We start from the raw sequence: 7,561 nt of genomic DNA, 5'->3' as shown, positions 1-7,561 counted from the left end.
GCTCCATTCTTCCAGATCGGTAGTAATGGTCAACGGGTGCCCAGGTCCATGGATCACCTGCCGCAGGGGCCTAAGACAGGGGGATGTGCTTTCTCCATATCTGTTCCTGCTTGTAGCAGATGTGCTGTAAAAGATGATCAAGAAGGATGGAGGGATACGGCACCGTCTCAGTGATGAGAGCTGCCCATTTCTCAAGTATGCGGATGATACCCTGCTACTGGTAAGAGCGGAGTCATCATATATCAGGCGCCTGAAGCGTGTCCTTGACTCCTTTGCGACAGCTACTGGGCTGAAGATCAATTTCAGTAAGAGCATGGCGGTGCCTATGAATGTCCCCGCGCCTGATCAGGGCTCTTGGATGCAAGCAATAAATCTTTCCTCAAGTTTACTTGGGGCTGCCTCTGTCAAACAGGAAGCTCCCTCTTTCAGCATTTGCACCACTGATCGCCAAGGTGGATCGTTACCTCACCAGATGGCAGGCCTCCCTCCTTAGTCCGGCTGAAAGGCTGGTTCTTATCAGCTCGGTGTTGGATGGACTGCCCACTTACCTGATGGCTGCCTTGCACCTTCCACATGGGATCAGGGATCAGCTGGATGCTAAGCGACGAGCGTTCCTATGGACTGGCACAGATAAAGTCACTGGCTCTTAGTGCCTGGTCGCGTGGTAGAACGCCTGCATGGCCAAAGAGGAAGGAGGGTTGGGCATTCGGCGCCTGGACATACAGAACTCCTACCTTCTTCTCAAGCTCCTACACCGGCTACATCACCCACAAGGGTCAGCCTGGGCGTCTTGGGCTCGAGGGGTGGTGAGTTTGGCAACGCTAGAACGAGAAACTGACGGTGATCACTGGAGGGCTCTGCGTGCCTTACTGCCAACTTACCGCAGCATCACTTGGGTGCAGGGGCGGAACCAGGATGAACACCTGGGGGGCTAAATAGTAGAAATTAAGGGCTAGAGCTAGAAATTAATGGTGATTTGAAGCTTTATCTACAGTATTTTACAGGTAAAATCAGGCTCTCGGGGGGGCTGCAGCCCCCTAGCCCCGCCCCTGGATCCGCCCCTGCTCGGGTGGACATTGGGAACGGGGCAGACACAGCATTCTGGGAGGGCGTTTGGGCTGGGTACGAGCCGCTGGCAGAACTTTCCCCAGCCCTCTACAGTCATGTCTTGGTGGCGGGAGCCACGGAGCAAGCTGTTGTGACTGAGGGGCTACAGCGCTTCCTTGTTCCCCGCCTCAACCCTCAAGCAATGGCTAACATGAAGCTGGTTGATGACCTACTAAGCTCCACTGTCCTAACCCACGCCGCGGACTCCAGGCGCAGTTGCTTTGAATCTGAAGATCACATGTTGGCCACTGCTCAGATATACAGTGCTTCCATGCGAACTGGAGCAGAGTGTGAGTTCTTCAAGGGGGTGTTTGGGAGACAGGGCTAAACTTTAGCCCTGTCGCATCGGATGTTCATATGCTAATTAGGAGGATTAAATATGAGCTAATTACAAAACTAATAGCAGAACCCCTAGGCTAAATCACGAGACGAATCTATTGAGCCTAATTAATCCATCATTAGCGAATGGTTACTGTAGCACCACATTGTCAAATTATGGACTAATTAGGCTTAATAGATTCATCTCGCGATTTAGCCTAGGGATTGCGTAATTAGTTTTGTAATTAGTCTAGGTTTAATACTCCTAATTAGTGTCGAAACATTCGATGTGACGGGGACTAAAATTTAGTCCCCTCCTCCCAACCACCCCTCTCATCTGGCACTGTCATGCCCCGCCGAATGTTAATAAGTTCTTTGGCTGGCTACTTCTGCAAGGCCGTATTCAGTGCAAGAGTAATCTGCTCCGCAAACATGTGGTGGAGAATGCCAGTTGTGAGCTGTGTGGCACTAGAGTGGAGGACTGTGAGCACCTGATCATTGGCTGCCCTTTTGCTGAAAAATTATGGGAGCACATCGGGTGGACGACGGGCTGCTTGCCCCCAGTAACAAGACTCTGGGAGGCCAAGCCACCTTTAGCAATCCCGTCGACCCTGCTTCCATCCATGCTTCTCCTCTGCTGCTGGCACCTGTGGAAACACCTTAATGAGGTGGTGTTCAGGAACGAGAGCCCGAGCCTACGGCGACTCGTCACCAATTGCAGACACGACTGCCGTATGTGGAGTTGCCGCTTCCCCTCCAAACACAACAGTGTGGTTGACATATGGTGTAATATGTTCCTAAGGGGCCTCGCTCCGTCCATTACCGGCTTCTGCCGGCATCAGTGGTAAAAGTTGCAGGTGGGGATACTCATCCCCTCCATAGTTCCTAAAAAATCGTTGGATTGTTCAGTCCGGAGGAGACGTATACGGTAGGCGAACATATTTTTATAATTCTGCCTGCTTGTGTACCTTTATGTTAGTACATGATACGAGGAAAAATAAGATACTAGATCAGGTCCACGCTGATGGGCCTCTTCAGAAAAAAAAAAAGGAGAGAGAAAAGGTCCATGTTCATGTGGCAATCAACCGGTTTGATTATTGTTGAGCACTTGGCAACTCAAATGTGCGCATCCAACTGTCAGTGTCTTTGTTAAAACTAAAGAAATGCCCAAGGATTTGATTTTGATTACTGGTGAGGTCAGTACTCACATGGGACCATCCAGCTAACTGGTGATTTTTGTCGTCTTCTTGAAAACCAATGCAAGAAACGCCAATGGCTTGTTATACCGGTACTGTTCAGAGTACATAGGGCGTGATTGGTTGCGGTTTAAGGAGCGGTCGAGGACGGTCAGAAGATTCAGGCTCGGGTCGGTCAGTATAGAAGCATAGGCAGGTTTGGGTCATGTTTAGTTCACTTCAAAATCCCAACTTTGGTACTATGTAAAAAGAAGATTCCCCATCACATCAAACTTGCGGTACATGCATGGAGTACTGAATGTAGACGAAATCAAAAACTAATTGCACAGTTTTGTTGTACTTTGCGAGATGAATCTTTTGAGCCTAATTAGTCAGTATTTGGACAATAATTTACAAATACAAACGAAACGCTACAGTGTTACTGCAGTAATTTTGATATCCCAAAGTTGGGCAACTAAACAAGGGCTTGATTGGTTTGCATATGACCTGAGCTAGGATGGATAGAGTTGTTGATTGGTTGGTTGTGCGATGGGCTGTTTTGTGTGGCTGCAAGTGGAGCCCATGGTCTTGCATGTATCAGTTCAGCCTAGCTCGCAAGGGAAGGTCAAATCTTGCGTAGCATGCGCTCCAAGATGGAGGAGGGAATCTGAACGAGACCATACAACAAAAACATGCAAACCAATCAAAGCTAACATGCACGGCACAGAGCAGGATGATGCGTCGGATCACGATATTCAGTCTACCAATCACCCTCATAATGTACAGTCCATACTCCATAGGAGACAAGTTACTAGGAGGCTAGGAGCCAAGAACTGGAGCAGGTCCCACAATTTTATGAATGAATCAAGGAATGATTAAGGGGGTGTTTGGAAATACCTACTAAACTTTAGCACCTGTCACATTGGATGTTTGGATGCTAATTAGGAGTATTAAATATAGTCTAATTATAAAACTAATTGTACAGATGGAGTCTAATTCGCGAGACGAATGTATTAAGCCTAATTAGTCCATGATTTGATAATGTGGTGCTACAGTAATCATTTACTAATGATGGATTAATTAGCCTTAATAGATTCGTCTCGCAAATTAGACTCCATCTGTGCAATTAGTTTTGTAATTACCTCATATTTAATTCTCCTAATTAGTATCCGAACATCCGATATAACCCTGCTAAAATTTAAGTATTAATTCAGTCCAAGGGTCCTAACAAACATAAAGACTACAGGTATAGAAGTACCTGAATTCCCTCTTGCACCCGTCCCTTTCGTTCGATTGGGCTTGCCCAAACTGCGTAAGTGTCCCAGATGCTGCTCCTGAGTAAAAAGATAATGGCAAAAGTTCAGGGTGTGTTTAGTTGGACTGTGGTTTTTGGAAAAGCTGTTGTAAGCTGTGGGTTCTGGAAAAGCAGCTGTGAGAAAGCAGCTACGGGAAAAGCAGAAGACCGTTTGGTTAGAACAGCTATGAAACTGTAGGTTGTGTAAAAACTGTAATGCCCCTAAAGGTTTGTGGGTGTGTTTACATGCAAATCGCTCATAACAAAATAATGTGTTCACTAATTCACATGTACATGACTATTTTAGATAGAAAAAATAAATTTTATATATTCTTTATCCATCAAAGTGATTGGTCTACATAAATAGAACAATATCTATCAAAAGATTTATACAATGATACCATCCCTCAACGTTACTGTCCTCCTCTCGCACTAACCAAAGCATCAGCTATCCTAATACGAATGGTATTCATGGTATCCTTATTCTTCACATCGTCACTCTCATCTCCTTGTGTTTGTCTCATGCCACTTGTATGTTGTACCAAGTACTCCTACAAAATCAAGTCAGTAAGGTACATAATAATACAAGTACTGCTAACTTGATGAAGGAACCATGTATACCTTTATAAGGCACGGGAAATATGTCTCAAAGTATTGTCAAGCAAATAAAAAAAAGATGATGAACAAAGGAGGGTCAATTCGTGTTGCTCTTTGGACCAGAGGATTGACGATTATCATTGTGGTCCTAACACAATTCTGAACAGAGTAGTAACTCCAGCCAAGGTGGCTAGTGTGCTGGATGAAGTTGAGGTCCCTTAGTAGCTCAACGAACGCCTCCACCATGTCTGCAGGCGAAATTTCCAAAAAAAAAAAGAACATTTCAACACCAACAGCAAAGCAAGCATATAATCACCCGATTAATCAATCAATAAACAGTTCGCAACCAGCAAACTGAATGCCATTACCGTCCTGGATGACGAGCGGGCAGTTGGATGCCCTGAGGTTGACGAACCAGTCCCAGCGGCGGCGGAGGCGGAGCAGCAGCGTGACGGCGTGCAGCATGGTGGTGAGCATGGTGGGCCCCGGTAGGTGACGAGGTTGGGCCTGCCGACGATCCAAACGTTGCCCGCGGTTGCGTACACGCCCCACCCAGACATGAGCTCCACCAGCTGGTGGTGCTCCTCCGCGGGGGCCTCCCGGTCCAGGTGCAGTAGGTAGCTGTTGGTCGTGTGGTACAGCGCCGCCAGTAGCTGCGCTGTGCGGCCCGCGTCCCCTGAGGATGTCGAGATGAGGTACACAAACGAGACCGGGTACCGCGGCACCTCGCCGGCGGCCAGCGATGAGAGGAAAGGCTAGCTCTTCGGGCCCGGGAAGAGGAGGAGGATGGAGGTGACCGGGGCCGATGGACGGCGGGCCGGCGATCGGCGATTGGGAGCGGCGGGCAACGGGCCGCTGGGGACGAGCGCACGAAGGAGGCAAACGCGGGGGAGGAGCGGACGGAGGAAATAGATCAGACGAGAAAAACAAACCGTTCCCTTCATAACCAGTGGTAAGTGTGTAATTTTTTACCCCAAAAGCACGAAAGCAGGGGGAAGGTGCTTTTGATTTTGTACTAAAGCAAAAGTAGCTTTTGGGCAAAAGCACATGAGGCTTTTAGGCCCTTTGGTTAGCTTTTGGCTTTTGCAAAAGTAAAAGCAGGTTGAAAAGCTCAACTAAAAGCACCCTCAGAACTGCGCCATGCGCCATGGACTAGTACTATAAACAATTCCAATTTAAAGAAATATACAAAAGATCATCTTGCGCACGTGCTATTTTCAGATAAGAGTACCCATCAGCCATCATCGTCTTGGAGTGAACAGCTAGCAAAGACCCACATGGCGCCGGAAGCCCGAACATTTTTTTTTTCTTCGCAGCAGTTGAATGGTGGCGCTCTTCCTCAGACGTACATGACGCCAAGTGTGAGTTACCGTTGGTGACAGGAGTGTGTGCGCTTCTGCAGCGGTAGCGGTTGGTGGGGGCTTGAAATTAGGCCATGTTTAGTTGCCCAATTTTGGAGTGCCAAAATCACTGTGCCAGTACTGTAGCACACTGTAGCGTTTCGTTTGTATTTGTGAATTATTGTCTACACATTGACTAATTAGGCTCAAAAGATTCGTCTCACAAAGTACAACAAAACTGTGCAATTAGTTTTTAATTTCGTCTACATTTAGTACTCCATGCATGTACCGTAAGTTTGATGTGATAGGGAATCTTCTTTTTACATAGTACCAAAGTTGGAATTTGGGAGTGAACTAAATAAGAACTTAGCAGCCTCAGTTGGTGCCGCCGAGCCACCGTATTACGCCGCGTGATGTCCATCAGACATCAGTGATGGGGTCTCCTCTAGTCCTCTGGCACTGAAACTGTATAAACCGCAGGGGAACCGGTTTACTGAGAGGCTGTAATTAAAAAGGTAGAGAACAAGTGATAAGTAGGGAGGGCGGAAAAGGCATCTTCCGCTCCATTTCCTTCTCCGTCTGGCGTCTCATGTCATACAGTGACGACTGACGAGCATCGGGTGGTGACCGGCCGTGTGCTTGGGAAAAAACAGGCCACTTCCCTGTCCTGTTTCGCCGAGACGGGAGGACGACGGTGTCGCCAAGTTCAGACGGCTACTGGGCTTCAGGGCTTGGGCGCACGGTCGGCGGCGAGGCCGACTTTTTTTTTTAAGCCTTTTTTCGAAAGATTCTCATAAATAGTTTCTTGACGGAACCAATTCAAAAAATGGACTCTTAGCTTGACGCCATCCACGCTGGCGCCATGCTACAACGTCTCGGCGCCAGCCATCCTGGCGCCAAGGTCTATATATAGCTGCTAACGCGGATGCCGACGTGACGGGAGCTTGACGCCATCCATGATGGTGCCATGGATCTTGACGCCAAGCTTGGCGCCGAGCTATCTACCCCGTACCTCTACGCGTTTCAAACTAAACAAGTATAATTATTCCGAGGAGTATGCAACAAACTCAGGTCTCCAGGATAAGAAGCTCACCTCCTAACCAGTTGAACCACAGCTTAGTTTGTTGCATACTCCTCGGAATAATTATACTTGTTTAGTTCGAAACGCGTAGAGGTACGGGGTAGATAGCTCGGCGCCACATGGCGCCAAGGCTTGGCGCCATCATGGATGGCGCCAAGCCCCCGCCACGTCGGCATCCACGTCAGCAGCTATGTATAGACCTTGGCGCTAGGATGGCTGGCGCCGAGATGTTGTAGCTTGGCGCCAGCGTGGATGGCGCCAAGCTAAGGGTGCATTTTTGAAATTGATTCCGTCAGGAGTCTATTTGTGAGAGTCTTTCGTAAAAAGTTAAAAAAAAAGTCGCGCGGCGAGGAGACGACCTGAGAATCCGAGTCCGAGAGGCCCACGACGTGTGGAACGGCAAAACCAGATGCGGCACAACATTCATGGTATGGGGGCAGATGGATGGATCCCCTTTGATTCAAAGACTGTAACAGCAAGAGATCATGAATACGTACAGTACTAGTGAATAGTAGCAGATCGTGCAACGCGGATAGTTCAGCGGAGGTGTGGAACGGTCCGTGTTCATGGCGACAAAGGTTCCTCGAAATGGTTCGAAAAGGGAGCGGCGATGCGTGCTTGAAATTTCCTCAAAAACAGAGTACTCGTC

The 7,561-nt window shown here is 48.2% G+C and overlaps 1 pseudogene; it reads right to left on the bottom strand.

Annotated features, from left to right (window-relative positions):
• Window positions 1-4,488: 4,488 nt before the first annotated feature.
• LOC140223249 (beta-glucuronosyltransferase GlcAT14B-like) lies at window positions 4,489-5,435 on the bottom strand (annotated as a pseudogene).
• Between the last annotated feature and the right edge of the window lie 2,126 nt (window positions 5,436-7,561).

Source organism: Setaria viridis, chromosome 6 (assembly GCF_005286985.2).
Source record: "Setaria viridis chromosome 6, Setaria_viridis_v4.0, whole genome shotgun sequence".
Classification (NCBI taxonomy): domain Eukaryota; kingdom Viridiplantae; phylum Streptophyta; class Magnoliopsida; order Poales; family Poaceae; genus Setaria; species Setaria viridis.
This window is presented reverse-complemented; position numbering and strand designations above follow the sequence as displayed.